The 18,762-nt window shown below is 38.4% G+C and overlaps 1 non-coding gene across 1 annotated transcript in view; it reads right to left on the bottom strand.

Annotated features, from left to right (window-relative positions):
• Positions 1 to 17,710, bottom strand: part of LOC128689157 (uncharacterized) — a 50,303-nt gene extending 32,593 nt beyond the window's left edge. The window contains exon 1 of the transcript XR_011391730.1: positions 17,510 to 17,710. This is a non-coding gene — a transcript (uncharacterized protein). The remainder of the gene's footprint in view (positions 1 to 17,509) is intronic.
• Between the last annotated feature and the right edge of the window lie 1,052 nt (positions 17,711 to 18,762).

Below are 18,762 nucleotides of genomic sequence, written 5' to 3'. Positions count from 1 at the left end.
AGGAATCTTATAGGAGTCAGGAATCGCGGGAAGAACTAAAAGCCATAAATGAAATCGAAAGAAACCCAAAGTATTTCTTCTCCTATGCCAAATCAAAGTAGAGAACAACGTCCATTATTGGGCCCTTACTTAAACAAGATGGGTCCTACACAGATGACAGCAAGGAAATGAGTGAGCTACTCAAGTCCCAATATGACTCAGTTTTTAGCAAGCCACTAACCAGACTGAGAGTCCAAGATCAAAATTAATTTTTTATGAGAGAGCCACAGAATTTGGTTAACACAAGCCTATCTGATGTTATCCTGACGCCAAATGACTTCGAACAGGCGATAAATGACATGCCCATGCACTCTGCCCCAGGGCCAGACTCATGGAACTCCGTGTTCATCAAGAACTGCAAGAAGCCCCAATCACGAGCCTTTACCATCCTATGGAGAGGGAGCATGGACACGGGGGTCGTCCCACAGTTACTAAAAACAACAGACATAGCCCCACTCCACAAAGGGGGCAGTAAAGCAACAGCAAAGAACTACAGACTGAAAGAGTCCTAAGAAGCAAGATCACCACCCATCTAGAAACCCATCAGATACACAACCCAGGGCAACATGGGTTTAGAACAGGTCGCTCCTGTCTGTCTCAACTATTGGATCACTACGACAAGGTCCTAGATGCACTAGAAGACAAAAAGAATGCAGATGTAATATATACAGACTTTGCAAAAGCCTTCGACAAGTGTGACCATGACGTAATAGCGCACAAAATGCGTGCTAAAGGAATAACAGGAAAAGTCGGTCGATGGATCTATAATTTCCTCACTAACAGAACACAGAGAGTAGTAGTCAACAGAGTAAAGTCCGAGGCAGGCACGGTGAAAAGCTCTGTTCCACAAGGCACAGTACTCGCTCCCATCTTGTTCCTCATCCTCATATCTGACATAGACAAGGATGTCAGCCACAGCACCGTGTCTTCCTTTGCAGATGACACCCGAATCTGCATGACAGTGTCTTCCATTGCAGACACTGCAAGGCTCCAGGCGGACATCAACCAAATCTTTCAGTGGGCTGCAGAAAACAATACGAAGTTCAACGATGAGAAATTTCAATTACTCAGATATGGTAAACACGAGGAAATTAAATCTTCATCAGAGTACAAAACAAATTCTGGCCACAAAATAGAGCGAAACACCAACGTCAAACACCTGGGAGTGATCATGTCGGAGGATCTCGCCTTTAAATTCAATTCAATTCAATTCAAAGTTTATTCTCTATAAAGATTACAATGTTGAATTTACAGAATTTGGTTGTCGTGTGGTTTACATGTAGTTAAATAATGATTACAGAGTGTACCACTAGAACGCCTAGCATGGCTAGGCATTTCGGGCCGACTTAGTTTAATTCTTTATTTTAAAATATTACAAATTATGAGGTAAGTTGGTATTATGGCTAAGTGACTAAATACTAGTTTGAGTTTAGCAATGTGAATGCTTTTGTTTTGGCACAGTACATAGTTTCAGTATTGGAGTATCATAGGATTCATTATTTTAAGATTGAGATTAATATTTCTGTTTATGGTCAAATGGGTGAGTGAGTTTAAGTGTGAGCCACCAGGTGGTATTCGTGTAGTTAGTTGATGGGGTGTATCAGGGAGATAAGTTGTTTTCTAATGGTAGTTTTGAAGGTGATGAATGTGTCTGCAGTTCTAGAGTTCTCAGGTAGGGTGTTCCAGATTTTAGGGCCTTTGACATACATTGAATTTTTGTAAAGGTTCAGTCGGACACGGGGAATGTCATAGAGATGTTTGTGTCTGGTGTTCTGCCTGTGGGTTCTGTCACAACTATCAAGAAAGCATTTTAGGTCAAGGTTGATATTGGAGTTTAAGGTCCTGTAGATGTAGATTGCACAGTAGTATGTGTGGATGTACTGAACAGGGAGTAAGTTTAGATCTATGAAGAGTGGGGGGGGGGTGTTGCCAGGGATGGGATTTAGTGATTATTCTTACTGCAGCTTTTTGTTGGGTTATTATTGGCTTTAGGTGTGTTGCTGCAGTTGATCCCCAAGCACAAATAGCATAGGTGAGGTATGGATAAATAAGTGAGTGGTATAGTGTGAGAAGGGCATTTTGCGGCACGTAGTATCGTATCTTGGAGAGGATCCCAACCGTTTTGGATACTTTTTTGGTTATGTGTTGGATATGGGTGCTGAAATTCAGGTTGTTGTCAAGGTATAGGCCTAGGAATTTGCCCTCATTATGTCTGGTAATTAGAGTGTTGTCGATCTTAATGTTAATTTGTGCATCTCCTGCTCTGCTACCAAACATAATATAGTAGGTTTTGTCAGTGTTAAGCATAAGTTTATTGGCTGTCATCCAAGTCGATATTTTGATCAGCTCCTCGCTAACAATGGTGTTGAGGGTGGCAAGATTAGGGTGAGAGATGACATAAGTCGTGTCGTCAGCAAAGAGAATGGGTTTCAGGTGTTGGGATACGTTTGGAAGTTCATTGATGTATATGAGGATGAGCAGGGGACCAAGGACACTTCCCTGCGGAACTCCAGTATCAAGTGGCCGTGTTGTTGATACTGTGTCTTTAATGGTGACATACTGATACCTATTAGTAATGTAAGATTTGAAATAAGCAAACGCATGGCCTCTTATACCGTAATGGTCAAGTTTGTGGAGCAGGATGTCGTGGTCTACTGTGTCAAAAGCTTTTCTTAGGTCAATAAAAATTCCTAGTGGATATTCCTTATTTTCCAATGCTGTGTAAAGCAGATCTAGCATTTTTGTGATTGCATCATTAGTGCTTTTATTTTTCCTGAATCCAAATTGGCAGGAGTTGAGTATGTTTTGTGTTGTTATAAATGAATATAGTCTCCTGTGCACGAGTTTCTCAAAGATTTTGGATAGCAATGGTAAGTTTGATATTGGCCTATAGTTGTTTAAGTCTGTAGGGTCACCACCTTTATGTATTGGTGTAACCCTTGCCATCTTGAGTAGTTTCGGGAAGGTGCTAGTTTCTAGTGACTTGTTAAAAAGTAATGAAATAGTATGCGAAAGGATATGGGCCGCTCGCTTGTACAGTAATGGTGGGACATTAGACAGATTCCCTGAGTTGTTTTTAAGTGACTTTATAATCTTGGTGACTTCCGAGGGCTCAGTTGGTGCAAGATAGAAGGAATTTGGGAAATTCCCATCTAGGTAGTCCCCGGCATGGACATTGGTATGTGGGATTTTATTGGCGAGATTAGATCCTATGGTTGAGAAGAAGTCGTTTATCTTGTTAGCTGTGTCAGTGGGATGTAGTGGTGTTTCATTAGGTTTAGTTAGAACAATATTCTTGTTTTTTTTTCAGTTTGTGGGTCCCTAGAATATGAGAGAGTGTTTTCCAGGTCTTTTTTATATCTCCTCTAGTGTCTGTGAATCTACTGGAGTAGTATAGTTGTTTGGCTTTCTTTATTACGTTGGTGAGAACTGATGAATAGTGTTTAAGAATATCTTTGTGTATTAAGCCCTGTCTATATTGCTTTTCATATTGGTGTTTCATGTCAATGATTTCAGAATGATACTGGTTAGCCATGGGCAACCAAGCCGTTTGTTTGTGATCTGTTTCGTTTTTATAGGACAATGTTTGTTGTATAGTCTAAGTAATTTGTTAAGAAAAATGTCTGTCCAGTCATCAATACCATTGGCCTTGGAGAATTCTGTAGGCCAGTCAACAATCTCTAGGTCAGCTGTGAACTTCCTTATTGAGGCCTCGTCATGGAGTCTAAATGAGACTTTGTTGAATTCAAGTGGTGGTTTACTAATGTTTGTCAGGAGGAAGGTAGGGTAGTGGTCTGTAGTGCTGTGATTATCCCTGATTTAAGGGGGGCTAGTATATTGGTCCATATGTGGTCTATTATGGTTGCACTTGTCTCAGTGAGCCTGGTTGGTTTAGTTGTTGTTGGTATGAGAAGTGTGTTGTTCATATTGTTGATGAAATCAGTTACAGGCTGATCATCTAGTAAGCCAAGGTTGATGTTGAAGTCTCCAGCTAAGAGAAGGTGGTGCTTATTCATTTGTCTGTTTGTTATTAGTGACCTTAATTTCTCACTGAAATTTGGGATGTTTGTGTGAGGTATCCGGTAAATGGCACCGATTGTTATAGGTGTCTTAAGGTTTTTTACAATAAAATTAGCAAAAATGTATTCCCCATATTCATCACTAAAGCAAGTGGTGCTAATACAAGATAATTGGTTAGAGTAATAGATTGCAATACCACCCCCAACTTGGTTTGGTCTGCAGTTGTGAATTGCTGTGTATCCTGGTAGAGGGTAGATATCTATTGTGTCCTGCTTAAGCCAGGTCTCAGTAAGAATAATGCAGGAGAAGGGTGTCTTTAGTGATTCAAGGAGTGCCAGGAGGTCATCATAGTGTTTGCTTAAGGACCTGATGTTGTAGTTAAGTATTGATAGACTATTAGCATTGTTTAGGATAGTGCTGGTTTGTGTTGCTGTGTAATAAAGGCAGTTACTTTCCAATAGGTTTTGATTGGGTGTCAGATTATGGTGGTTTAGATCAGGGTGAACGTGATCGCATCTGCTAGAAAAATGACAGGATGGATAATGAGAACCTTCAAAACGAGGGATGCCAAGCCCATGATGACACTCTTCAGGTCACTTGTTCTATCTCGGCTGGAATGTTGCTGCACACTAACAGCACCTTTCAAGGCAGGTGAAATTGCTGACCTAGAAAATGTACAGAGAACCTTCACGGCGCGCATAACGGAGATAAAGCACCTCAATTACTGGGAGCGCTTGAGGTTCCTGAACCTGTATTCCCTGGAACGCAGGCGGGAGAGATACATGATTATATACACCTGGAAAATCCTAGAGGGACTAGTACCGAACTTGCACACGAAAATCACTCACTACGAAAGCAAAAGACTTGGCAGACGATGCAACATCCCCCCAATGAAAAGCAGGGGTGTCACTAGCACGTTAAGAGACCATACAATAAGTGTCAGGGGCCCGAGACTGTTCAACTGCTTCCCAGCATACATAAGGGGGATTACCAACAGACCCCTGGCAGTCTTCAAGCTGGCACTGGACAAGCACCTAAAGTCGGTTCCCTGCACAGGCGCAGAATTTCCCATTTTTTATAACAAATTTTATTAAATACAATGTATTACACTAATTTACATAAAAAATACACCGTATTTTTTCCAGGAAATACATTATTTTCCACACAGAGCATTATGGGCAGGCTTAAAATTAACTTAAGATTAACTAAGCAATGATATATTCAGTGGTACAAAAATTATTGTAAACAGATAACAATTTAGTACAAATGAGTATTACAAAGACAGGTCATATGGTCATTTCCTGTGTTGCTGTGTAATCAGTAGAATGGAGTATTCTGTTAGGTAATGAAGTTAAATAGTAACAAAGTTTGATTGGGTCACAGGTTGATATTTATGAGATACAATAATGAGAAACATTTATGAGATACAATTTATGAGATACAGTTATTCAGTATTTATTTAGTTGTGGGTAAGTGATTTTTGAGAAGAGACTTGAATTTATAAACAGTGTTTCTTTTATATTTACAGGTAATGAATTCCAGATTTTAGGGCCTTTTATGTGCATTGAGTTTTTGCATAGCGTGAGATGGACACGAGGAACATCAAAGAGTGATCTGTGCCTTGTGTTATGGTCATGTGTTCTGTTGAGGTTGGCAAGACGTTTGAGGGGAGGGTTTATATCAGAGTTAAGTTTTCTATGTATGTAGTAGGTGCAGTAATAAGCATGGATGTTTTGTATGGTGAGTAGGTTTAGAGTTTTGAATATTGGTGGAGTGTGCTGCCTGTAGTGGGAATTTATCATTCTGACTGCAGCCTTTTGTTGGGTGATTACTGGTCTGAGATGGTTTATTGTTATTGAGCCCCATGCACAAATTCTAAAGGTGAGATAGGGGTAAAAAAGTGAGTGATATAGGGCCAGGAGGGCTGACTGTGGAACATAGTACCGTATCTTCGATAGTATGTCTACGGTCTTGGAAATTTTTTTGGAAATTTGTTGTACATGTGTTTGAAATTTGAGTCTTATCAAGGTGGATTCCTAAGAATTTTCCCTCTGTGAGTTTTGTGATAGCTGATCCGTTTATCATTATGTTAAGAGACACATCTGTAGCTCTGTTACCAAACTGAATGAAGTAGGTTTTGTCAATGTTTACAGTAAGTTTGTTGGTCCTCATCCAGGTTGATATTTTCTGTAATTCGGTATTTACAGTATTGGCTAGCATGACTGGGCTCGGGTGAGAGAAGACGTATGTAGTGTCATCTGCAAATAGTGTGGGTCTGAGCATTCAGGCTTAATTCAGGGAACTGGAGCACAGATCCAGTTCCCTAGATCAAGAGCCCCTCACCACCGTCAAGGAGAATTGTGGCAACTTCCACTATCAACTTCATTATTTTACAACCCCACTCCTCCCTAACACTACTTTGCAATCCTATTTATATGAAGCAACTATTGTGACATTATGCATTCATGCCTAGGGTCTACTTTTACTGGAAAATAGTCCCTTTCTCTCTTACAGACAGTAAACATTTAAAAACTTTCGACTGCTTTTAATTAATAACTTTCCACGTATTTAATAGCTTTGCTACTATTTCTTCCGCTGTCAGACAATAAAACCTGCAACTTAATAATTTAGTTATTGACTGTTAAATACAAATATAGATTAATTATAGACAGAATAAAGTAAACCTAACTTAGAATAATTAATATTTTATTCTGTTCTAGGCTTAACTCATACAGAAATTGAAGCCTTGTAACAAGTTGGAATTAAAAAGCTTCCCTTTCAGATAAGAAAATTCGGTGTCGACACTTAAATCAATTAGCTGGTTTTTACTTTCTATATATTTTCGTTCCCCTTGGAGATTGAAAACTTGTCTCTTTATTAGGCTCCATAAATGGATAATATGAAATTTGTGTAAGAGCATTTTCATGCTCAGCTGGGAACCAGCTCATCATGAAAAAAAAAACTGATTCGGAACAACAATCATACATGAATAAAAGGAAATCGTGAATGGCAGGGAGCCACGTGAAAGTTATGGATCTTGTTTTTAATGTTAAAAATCTTGAAGCAGTGTCAAGAGGCCCAGATAGAGAAGTGGTCAATAGCATGTTGATCACATCTCATTCTCGCACTACGAATGATAATCATTCAGATCTGAACGACTCTAGGGGTTTCAGTCAGCTCATTGCAGGAGCGCTTGAGGTTCCTAAACCTGTATTCCCTGGAACGCAGGAGGGAAAGATACATGATTATATACACCTGGAAAATCCTAGAGGGACTAGTACCGAACTTGCACACGAAAATCACTCACTACGAAAGCAAAAGACTTGGCAGACGATGCACCATCCCCCCAATGAAAAGCAGGGGTGTCACTAGCACGTTAAGAGACCATACAATAAGTGTCAGGGGCCCGAGACTGTTCAACTGCCTCCCAGCACACATAAGGGGGATTACCAACAGACCCCTGGCAGTCTTCAAGCTGGCACTGGACAAGCACCTAAAGTCAGTTCCGGATCAGCCGGGCTGTGGCTCGTACGTTGGTTTGCGTGCAGCCAGCAGCAACAGCCTGGTTGATCAGGCTCTGATCCACCAGGAGGCCTGGTCTCAGACCGGGCCGCGGGGGCGTTGACCCCCGGAACTCTCTCCAGGTAAACTCCAGGTAATACACTGAGACCTTGTTTTTTTTTTTTAATTTGCTTATTTGTAGTTAAACAAGTTTTCATAGGTGATCTAATTCAGCCTAACCTAAAACACAGAAAAGTTATATATTTACAGTAGGACTTAAGCAATTAACATTGCGTCACACGTAAGAAATTAAAGAAGTAAAATGCAAAAAGGTCACACTCGAGGTAGCTGCCACCTGTGCATGCCAGCCAGCATCAACAGTGTATTTTTTTCCTGGATCCGTTATATTCCTGTTACACTTCTACTACCGCCCGCATATTGCTTGTAGTGCTCAATAAAGTTATCAGATCAAGAGATGCCTGGCATTTCTACTAAACATGGAGGCAGGGTTGTGCCAACTGCATGGCTCGTTGTGGTCATAAGTGCCTGGAAAATAGGCAATCGTGTTCTATCCATGGAATGGAAGAGAGAATTCCGCACCAGCATCAAGGAGCCTCCCTTCAGGGGACGTTACTCTGGAGACTCTTAACAGTTCCTAATTTGGCAATGGGCATGTCTCTACCCTCGAGCCCTATATATAACACCAGTGGCTCTCCGCCTTGCTACCTCTATTTACAGTGAGCACCATATTAACCAGCAGACCATATAATATCACCTCCGATACCGCGCCGGATAAATTTAAGTCAACCAGTCATTCGTTCAAGAAAACTAGTATAAAAAACTAAACTTGTGAAAGAAATCTTATGACGACGTTTAGGTTGGTGACCAATGTCAAGCCGAAAGTGAAACAAAAGAAACGCGAGACGAAAAAAAGCAGAGAATCCTAGAAGACACTCCGGAAGGGGCTCCGCTAGATGTCTATGGCTACATGACTAATCTCTTTTAACTTTTTCATGACGTCCTAAACAATCTTCCTCCTACCAAATTCAAACCTGAACAGTAATGAAACTGTTTCCTTTCCCTGATGTTATGTCCACCGGTCTGACAGGCTTTTCTTTTTCCTCTTATCACAAGCATAACACAGTGGCATATAATTACTACTTTTCTTACCATAATCATTCTGTCAAGAAAAGTGTTCTCGTTTATCTTTTTATAGGTGACCTGCCCTACTACTACCACAGTGCCGGTTTTTATTCAACAGTGGTTCAGGCTTGACCAATATATCGTCACGAGTTTTCTCTCTTATGTGCTGGTTTTGGATAAATTATTCCAGCCACTGTGTTGTGACTTTTTTTTTTTTTTTTTTTTTTATTCACCGGTATTCTCCCGGCCCGGGTCTTTTCCAAGTAGTGGTGACCCGGCCTTGGCTCCCTATCTGGGGAGTGTCTCGAGACTTAAGTCTCCCATGGGAGGAAGGACAAGTACCTCCTCATCTTTGGGACCAAGTGTCCCCAGGCCTAGCCACATTCCCCGCCCTCACGGGGCTCGTAGGGAGAAGCTAGGCCTCTGGTCTGCCATCTACCCCGCCTCGAAGGGGCTCGTGGGGATGGCAGCCTTATGAGCTGCAGATGGTAGCAAGCTCAGGCCTTTTCGTGACTTTTTATTCTTATTTTCTATACAGATGTGTACTATGAAGCATATTAATAATACATAATATATTATGTAAATGCATTTGTAGTAGTAAGTTGGGAGCTTTGTAAATGTTAGATTTCATTAATTGAAATATATGCGTAATAAATTTAAAAAAAAATATCAAATAATAATCACAAATATGATCATAGTGAAAGTTACATATGATTTACCTAGCTGTCCTAGCTGAATTTACAATATCATCCATGAACTCTTTTTTACATGCTATGTAACACAAGATAATGTTTGCATTATTCAGTTATGTTGAATTTATAATTTATTTATAAAGTGAGCTGCAGGAGCTTATTACTTATCTACCTGATATATTAGCAATATTTCTCGTTCCAGGCCACATTATTATATATTTAAGGGGGACTAAACCAGTAGGAATAATACAGCGCCCGTGGAAACGCAGGTAATCAAGTAGGATCCAAGAAAAGGGAGAACAAGTACAATTCGTTGGATCAAGAGCCTCTCTAGCATCAAGGAACCTTCCTTCTGGAGTCCACGTTACAGCATGTAACTTACATACAATTCATAACTAAACAGGTTCTGTTATGTATCCACACTCCATTTCTTCTGACTAATATGTACATAATAATACAAGGAATACACCTCTACATACAGGATACACCTTATCTCTCTCCTAACTTGTAAAAATATACACAAATGACGGTGAAAAATAGGCGCTCACAGAAACTATTTACTTTATATATATATATATATATATATATATATATATATATATATATATATATATATATATATATATATATATATATATATATATATATATATATATATATATATATATATATATATATATGCAATAAGATCACAGTAAACAGGTGATTTCAGAATATGCAAAACAACCACTGTGAAAGAATAGAGAAGTTCCAAGCGCTTTTGTGACTACTCACATTATCAAGGAACAATGAAAGAATAATAGTGGACATAGGAACAGTTATTTGTAGGTTTTCTGTAAATTTTAAATTTGAATTCATTATTACCCTTAATAATTAAAACATCTAGAAAAGGCAATGAGCTATTTTCTTCAAATTCAACAGTAAAGTTTATAGAATGGGCTAAGCTATTTAATTTGCCAAGGAAATGGTGTATATCTACATTTTTAGGCATAAGACACAAAATATCATCAACATATCTGAACCATTTACCTCTATTAGGGAAATTAGGCAAAATAAATAGCTTAGCCCATTCTATAAATTTTACTGTTGAATTTGAAGAAAATAACTTATTGCCTTTTCTAGATGTTTTAATTATTAAGGGTAATAATGAACTCAAACTTAAAATTTACAGAAAACCTACAAATAACTGTTCCTATGTCCACTATTATTCTTCCCATCAAGATAGAGTTAAACTGTCTGTTTTCTCATCAATGTTTTTGAGAGCTTTACGAATTTGTAGTCCAGAGTTCATAGATGAGGAAATATCCAAAATTTATGAAATAGGTAATGATTTGAAATACCCAAGAAATGTAAATGATAAATCTTTTAAAGTTGCTAGAAATACTTTTTACAATCCAAAAAGGGACAACCAGCCTTATTCAACTAAAAATATGTTGGTTCTCCCTTACCATGAAAACTTGGTTGATATGCCTTCTCTTCTTAAGACTTTTAATATTAAAGTTGTATTCAAAAATCTTGATACAGTAAAAAAAAACTTTTGATAAAGAATTCCCCCCAAAATGCTGATGGATGTGTCTATAAGATTTCTTGTAAAATTTGCGATAAAGTTTATTAAGGTCAAACTGGAAAAAAAATCTCGAACTAAGATTAAAACAACATAAATATAGCATTAGAACTGGACAAGATTCCAATGCTCTATTTATTCATGCAAGAGATTTTAACCATCCAATTGATTTTCAAAAAGTTGAGAAAGTAGTATCAAGCAAGTCCATGGTCGACAGGAATATAACTGAATCTTGTTTCATAAAAAGCAGTTTTGACAATAATATGAATATTTCGTTTGGTTTATATAAATTAGATCCATTTATAATTAATAGAATTTGGGAAGAATTTAATAATACATTGGACAAATAATAATTTTTTAAATTTCGTATTTCTTGGGTAGAATAGTTTGTTGGTGGGTTGTATGAAGGACCTGTCTAGTTCGGCCGGCGGGCCTGCTGTCTCGCGTCAGGTGTTTCGTTGTTGTGGGATCTGATAGTGAGATGTGGGCTACCCCTTTATATACCTTCCTTTGATGCTTTACTTTCATTGTTCCTTGATAATGTGAGTAGTCACGAAAGCACTTGGAACTTCTCTATTCTTTCACAGTGGTTGTTTTGCATATATATATATATATATATATATATATATATATATATATATATATATATATATATATATATATATATATATATATATATATATATATATATATATATATATATATATATATATATATATATATATATTTCAACAAGTCGGCCGTCTCCCACCGAGGCCGGGTGACCCAAAAAGAAAGAAAATCCCCAAAAAGAAAATACTTTCATCATTCAACACTTTCACCACACTCGCACATTATCACTGTTTTTGCAGAGGTGCTCAGAATGCAACAGTTTAGAAGCATACACATATAAAGATACACAACATATCCCCCCAAACTGCCAATATCCCAAACCCCTCCTTTAAAGTGCAGGCATTGTACTTCCCATTTCCAGGACTCAAGTCCGACTATATGAAAATAACCGGTTTCCCTGAATCCCTTCACTAAATATTACCCTGCTCACACTCCAACAGATCGTCAGGTCCCAAGTACCATTCGTCTCCATTCACTCCTAACACGCTCACGCACGCTTGCTGGAAGTCCAAGCCCCTTGCCCACAAAACCTCCTTTACCCCCTCTCTCCAACCCTTTCAAGGACGACCCCTACCCCGCCTTCCTTCCCCTATAGATTTATATGCTTTCCATGTCATTCTACTTTGATCCATTCTCTCTAAATTACCAAACCACCTCAACAACCCCTCTTCTGCCCTCTGACTAATACTTTTATTAACTCCACACCTTTTCCTAATTTCCACACTCCGAATTTTCTGCATAATATTTACACCACACATTGCCCTTAAACAGGACATCTCCACTGCCTCCAACCGTCTCCTCGCTGCTGCATTTACCACCCAAGCTTCACACCCATATAAGAGTGTTGGTACTACTATACTTTCATACATTCCCTTCTTTGCCTCCATAGATAACGTTTTTTGACTCCACATATACCTCAACGCACCACTCACCTTTTTTCCCTCATCAATTCTATGATTGTTAGGTAAGACACATATGCAACAGTTAGACAACTTTATTCCGAAACGTTTCGCCTACACAGTAGGCTTCTTCAGTCGAATACAGAAAATAGGCAGGAACAGTAGAGATGTGAAGACGATGTAATCAGTTCATCACCCTTGTAGTCGTAGAATTTGAGGTTGTCAGTCCCTCGGCCTGGAGAAGTTCAGTTTCATAGTCAGGAACTATGTAGGCGAAACGTTTCGGAATAAAGTTGTCTAACTGTTGCATATGTGTCTTACCTAACAACTTGTCGGTATTGTATACCATTTTGATGTGCAATTCTATGATTAACCTCATCCTTCATAAATCCATCCGCCGACACGTCAACTCCCAAGTATCTGAAAACATTCACTTCTTCCATACTCCTCCTCCCCAATTTGATATCCATTTTTTCTTTATCTAAATCATTTGACACCCTCATCACCTTACTCTTTTCTATGTTCACTTTCAACTTTCTACCTTTACACACATTCCCAAACTCATCCACTAACCTTTGAAATTTTTCTTTAGAATCTCCCATAAGCACAGTATCATCAGCAAAAAGTAACTGTGTCAATTCCCATTTTGAATTTGATTCCCCAAAATTTAATCTCACCCCTCTCCCGAACACCCTAGCATTTACTTCCTTTACAACCCCATCTATAAATATATTAAACAACCATGGTGACATTACACATCCCTGTCTAAGACCTACTTTTACCGGGAAGTAGTCTCCCTCTCCTGCACACCCTAACCTGAGCCTCACTATCCTCATAAAAACTCTTTACAGCATTTAATAACTTACCACCTATTCCATATACTTGCAACATCTGCTCCTCTATCCACTCTATCATATGCCTTTTCTAAATCCATAAATGCAATAAAAACTTCCCTACCTTTATCTAAATGCTGTTCACATATATGCTTCAATGTAAACACTTGATCTACACATCCCCTACCCACTCTGAAACCTCCTTGCTCATCCGCAATCCTACATTCTGTCTTACCTCTAATTCTTTCAATTATAACCCTACCGTACACTTTTCCTGGTATACTCAGTAAACTTATTCCTCTATAATTTTTACAGTCTCTTTTGTCCCCTTTCCCTTTATATAAAGTGACTATACATGCTCTCCGCCAATCCCTAGGTACCTTCCCCTCTTTCATACATTTATTAAACAAAAGTACCAACCACTTCAACACTATATCCCCCCCTGCTTTTAACATTTCTGTCATGATCTCATCAGTTCCAGCTGCTTTACCCCCTTTCATTTTACGTAATGCCTCACGTACCTCCCCCACACTTACATTCTGCTCTTCTTCACTCCTAAAAGATGGTATACCTCCCTGACCAGTGCATGAAATTACTGCCTCTGTTTCTTCCTTAACATTTAAAAGTTCCTCAAAATATTCTCGCCATCTACCTAATACCTCCATCTCCCGATCTACTAACTCCCCTACTCCGTTTTTAACTGACAAATCCATACTTTCCCTAGGCTTTCTTAACTTGTTTAACTCACTCCAAAATTTTTTCTTATTTTCATTAAAATTTCTTGACAGTGCCTCTCCCACTATCATCTGCTCTCCTTTTGCACTCTCTCACCACTCTCTTTACCTTTCTTTTACTCTCCATATACTCTGCTCTTCTTATAACACTTCTGCTTTGTAAAAACCTCTCATAAGCTACCTTTTTCTCTTTTATCACACCCTTTACTTCATCATTCCACCAATCACTCCTCTTTCCTCCTGCACCCACCCTCCTATAACCACAAACTTTCTGCCCCACATTCTAATACTGCATTTTTAAAACTTATATATATATATATATATATATATATATATATATATATATATATATATATATATATATATATATATATATATATAATTATATATATACATAATTTCCCGAACGAAGAGATTCATGATTATTAGTCGCGAACTAGTCTGATTAGGATTTTTTTTTTTCAACGATTTAAAATAAAATAAAAAGATGACATTTTGCGTGCGCGCACGCACACGATTATTTTTAACCGCTTATATTACAGTCAACACATTGATGCTAACAACAAAGAAATTTAAATTGTTCTTATTTAGGAATCACTTCATCTGAATAATAATTCTGCTCTTTTTTTATACCTTACAGTTAAAAAAAAAAAAAACCTGAAGAAGATAACGAGAACGTTATACTGATAATTATATAGAGAAAGTTGGGTCAGTCCCAGCACACGAGGCTCATCATCAACTTCCTGAACCTTCAACTCCACTCATGAATCTCTAAGTATTTCCTGAGCAAAACATTGTGGGAAATTAGGCAGTGCAGAATGTTTGGTTCATTATAGTGAAACGAGTGTCAATTAAAAGAAAACTAAGTGAAATTTTGTATAATTTGACATAAGTAGCTTGGTATAAATAGTTGTTTGTTCAGCAACAAAACTGGTGCACAATACTCGTTAATAATAATAATAATAATAATTAGTATTATTATTAATTTTCCAAGAACATACATTATACTAACAATGGCAAGAATAATGTTTATTTCCCACATGAAAAATCTCATAGTTATTCAAGTGTTCTAAACAAAAACATTAAATGTGAAGTTTCAAGCACATTCGTTATATGTAAATAATTTTTCTTCTGATTTGCATAACTCAGTGAAATATAATACTAATAATTTGAAAGGTAATGATGTAATTATAATTGGTTAGGTTAGTTAATAATAGGGCTTAAAGTCTTATCGACTGCACGACGGTCATTAACAAGGCTTCACCTTCTCGCAACCAGTTAAATATTTTAATCCATAACGTAAGACTAAACTTGAAGCATATGTACAGACACCACAAGCTTAATATATTAATTACTGATAATACTCGCCAGGACAGTACTAACACGGGTATTAATCTTTTGACGACCCGACTAGTGTTATATCAGTTAGGTCAGGTAAGATTCGTCAAGAAACAGGACAAGTGTTTCCTGACGTGGGTCTTAGTCACTCAAGTTTTTGGCCATCTGACTGAGGCCTTCCACTGGCTTACCCCTCCAACCCTTAAAAATTAATATCAGTTGCCTTATATCAATTTATGGGTGTAAGGATAATAGTTTCTAATTTTATTTAAAATCATGAAAACACAGACACCTATATTCATTTATATCCGTTTTTAATGCATTTTAGTAAGATCATTTAACAATTAATTTAAAAAAAATAATGAAATTCTTCAGAGTATTCATTATCCGAAGCCATAATTTTAATTTTTAATGGGGTGGACGGGTAAGCCAGTGGAAGGCCTCGGTCAGATAACCAAAAGCTCCAGTGGCGGGTTATATTTCTACGACCCGTGTCAGGACACACTTTTCCTGTTTCCTGACGAATCTTGCCTAACAGAAACACCTGAAGTTGTCCAGTATATTTACTACAAGAGTTGTTCTTTACTGAGTTACATTATATTTTCTTCTGTTGCGTGTGATTGTGCCTACAGAGGTTCTGTATACTGAAATTATTTTAACAACATACTCAAAACTACACTATAGCACAGTAACTCTGGGGACAGTGAGGCACAATTGGTATTCAGGCGACAAAGTGAAACCCTCATTGTTACGCTGCAACTGTAGCCTGAAGCTCTAGATTTATGAAATACCCGGAAATAAACATTGGTATCTTTCAAAATAGACAAATAATTACTTGATCAGTCGTAAAAAAAAAATAGTCAATTGTCGAGAAGAGAAAAATCGCAGCTAACAGCCAAGGCTGTCCGTGATCACCCATCCAATGACGGCTCAAATCTAACGGTGCTTTATCTTAATTAACTGACCGATGAAGGAGCAGAGTTAAATACATGGGTGGGTATACATGGATGGGCTTATAAGCTCACCAAGTTGGTAAGAATGAGAGGAAAGGAACTCATCACGCACCCGAGGCTCAACTGCAGCTAACGGAATCTGTCGCTATGGAATGTGGAACCCCATGTCTTCTTTCCTGCTCTCCTAATATAAATATAAATATATATCAGAGACTGGAGAATTCCTTGGAAAACGGAGTCATATTATATATATATATATATATATATATATATATATATATATATATATATATATATATGTAAATAGTTATGCATGCTCTTGCAAATGCTTTGTAATGACGTTTTCCACAATTAATTTTCCTTAAGGTGATAACTGTTTTCGAGAATGTTTACAAACAGTTTGTACTTAAGATATTCAAATAGTAAACGACACTGTACTGTTGTCTTACAGGAGAGTTCCCCGAAACAATCCTCGTGTCAACACCTACATTTTTCGACTAGAAAACGCCATGATGACAATAGCATGAACAGACAAGATTGGTCTCTATAAAAGTGCCACTTATGGATCACTATACTAATTGAGGCGTGCAGATCTGCCTTAGGTTAAGCACTCCTAGTGTCACTGACATGTTTTGACCTACATCTATGAAAAAAAAAGGCACTAGGCTAGTGTGGTTTTGTGGTCATTTGGAGTCTTTCCCTAGGATGCCACAGGCAACCATCCACTAGCATCTAGATACTAGCGTTTCAATTTAAAGTAATTTCACAACCCAGTGAATTAAACGATTACAGCAATATATAATAATAATATGACATCAGTATAATATTCGCGTTAGTATGTATCATCTTTCAATCAGTATGTAAGCCTTCGCTTTACTGACTGAGATGTTCTTCTGCAATATCACTGAGGCATCTTGAAGGACGCAAGTTACAATAACCTGACTGGAACAATTCACAACTAATCCACAAAACTGGGAAAAATCAACAAAACGATGTTTCGATTCGTCTAGGACAGTTATCAAGTCCCAAAATTTTCGCCTAGGTCCTTTCATCAATTAGAAAACCATATATGTCATTTTTGTTTATAATTAACCTCATTAAACTACTGCAAAATGCTCTGAAGGTCGTTAATTATAACACCGACTAATCAAAATCTACGGGTGAAATCACTTAGTACTCACAGCACTAGAACAGATAAAAACATGGCAGGGAGTGTCATGGTGCAGTGTGTCTTCTCCGTCCACAGACTAAATCTTGGAGGTGGGCAGGTGTGGAGGGCGCCGGGCTGGTCTTGACCGCTAGTAACCCCGGTGATGGTGGAGCACCTTGTGCTGAGACCTTCCTGCCTACACCCCACACTCAACACTGCTGCTCAACCCTAATGTACGCCCGCATATACCTTTTTGATGGCCACACATCCTCTTTCCCCGAGGTTTCACCTTACCTAGCACTTCTGGGAATGATTGTATAGCACTTTTTCCTTCCTTTCCACTAGTCTGAATGACTAATGCAATTTCCGCATTTACCATGCAACACATTAATCAATTATTTATTACCGATGGAACACTTAGTTAAGATTTGGGTCGGATTTTAACCCCAGACGGTTAGCCACCCAGGATAACCAAAGAAAGTCAGTGTGTCACAGAGGGTTGTCTTATTTCCCATGGGGTCCTTCAGTCTTGTCCCCCAGGATGCGACCCACACCAGTCAACTAACACCCAAGTATTAATGTTGACTGGTGATCCAGGACAATATGTAAGGAAACAAACCCAGTGTTTCCACCCGGCCGGGGATCGAACCACGGACACTCAGTGTGTGAGGCGAGAGTGTTACCTACCAGGCCACAGGACACCGTTTATTGTGAACCTGTGCTCATCCTGTGAAAAGTAACCCAAAAGAGGCCTTTATTAGATCCCACTGCATTTTGAGAGTGCAGTAATATCATACATTAAGGCTGTTGTAACAGCAACAGTTTGGTTGACCAAGCAATCAAGAGGAAGGCCTGGCTGTGGGTGTAAGAATGTTCTCGAAACAGGTCACAGGTAAATTACGGGTAGCTGACGTAAAATACATTGCTTAATGATTTCTAGTATACCATGTGTTCACGTCGTTTTTTGTTAAATAGAAAAAAAAATGTGTTTAAGCAACAGTCAATCCCACACGCTCGAAAATACGTTCCCTGCTTCCCTGTACTCACCTATTTGTGGTTGCAGGGGTCGAGTCTTAGCTCCTGGCCCCGCCTCTTCACCGGTATGAGTGTGTGTGCGTGTGTGTGTATGAGTTTGTGTATGTGTGTGTGTGTGTGTGTGTTTATGTGTGTGTGTGTGTGTGTGTGTGTGTGTGTGTGTGTGTGTGTGTGTGTGTGTGTGTCTCAACAATCAATATTTGCACCAATAACTCACTACAGTTGTGACCGGGTGTGGAAGTGTGAATT

The sequence above is a fragment of the Cherax quadricarinatus genome, chromosome 8 (genome assembly GCF_038502225.1).
Source record: "Cherax quadricarinatus isolate ZL_2023a chromosome 8, ASM3850222v1, whole genome shotgun sequence".
In the NCBI taxonomy this organism is placed as follows: Eukaryota; Metazoa; Arthropoda; class Malacostraca; order Decapoda; family Parastacidae; genus Cherax; species Cherax quadricarinatus.
Note: the sequence above shows the minus strand (reverse complement) of the source record. Positions and strands in the feature narration are given on the sequence as shown.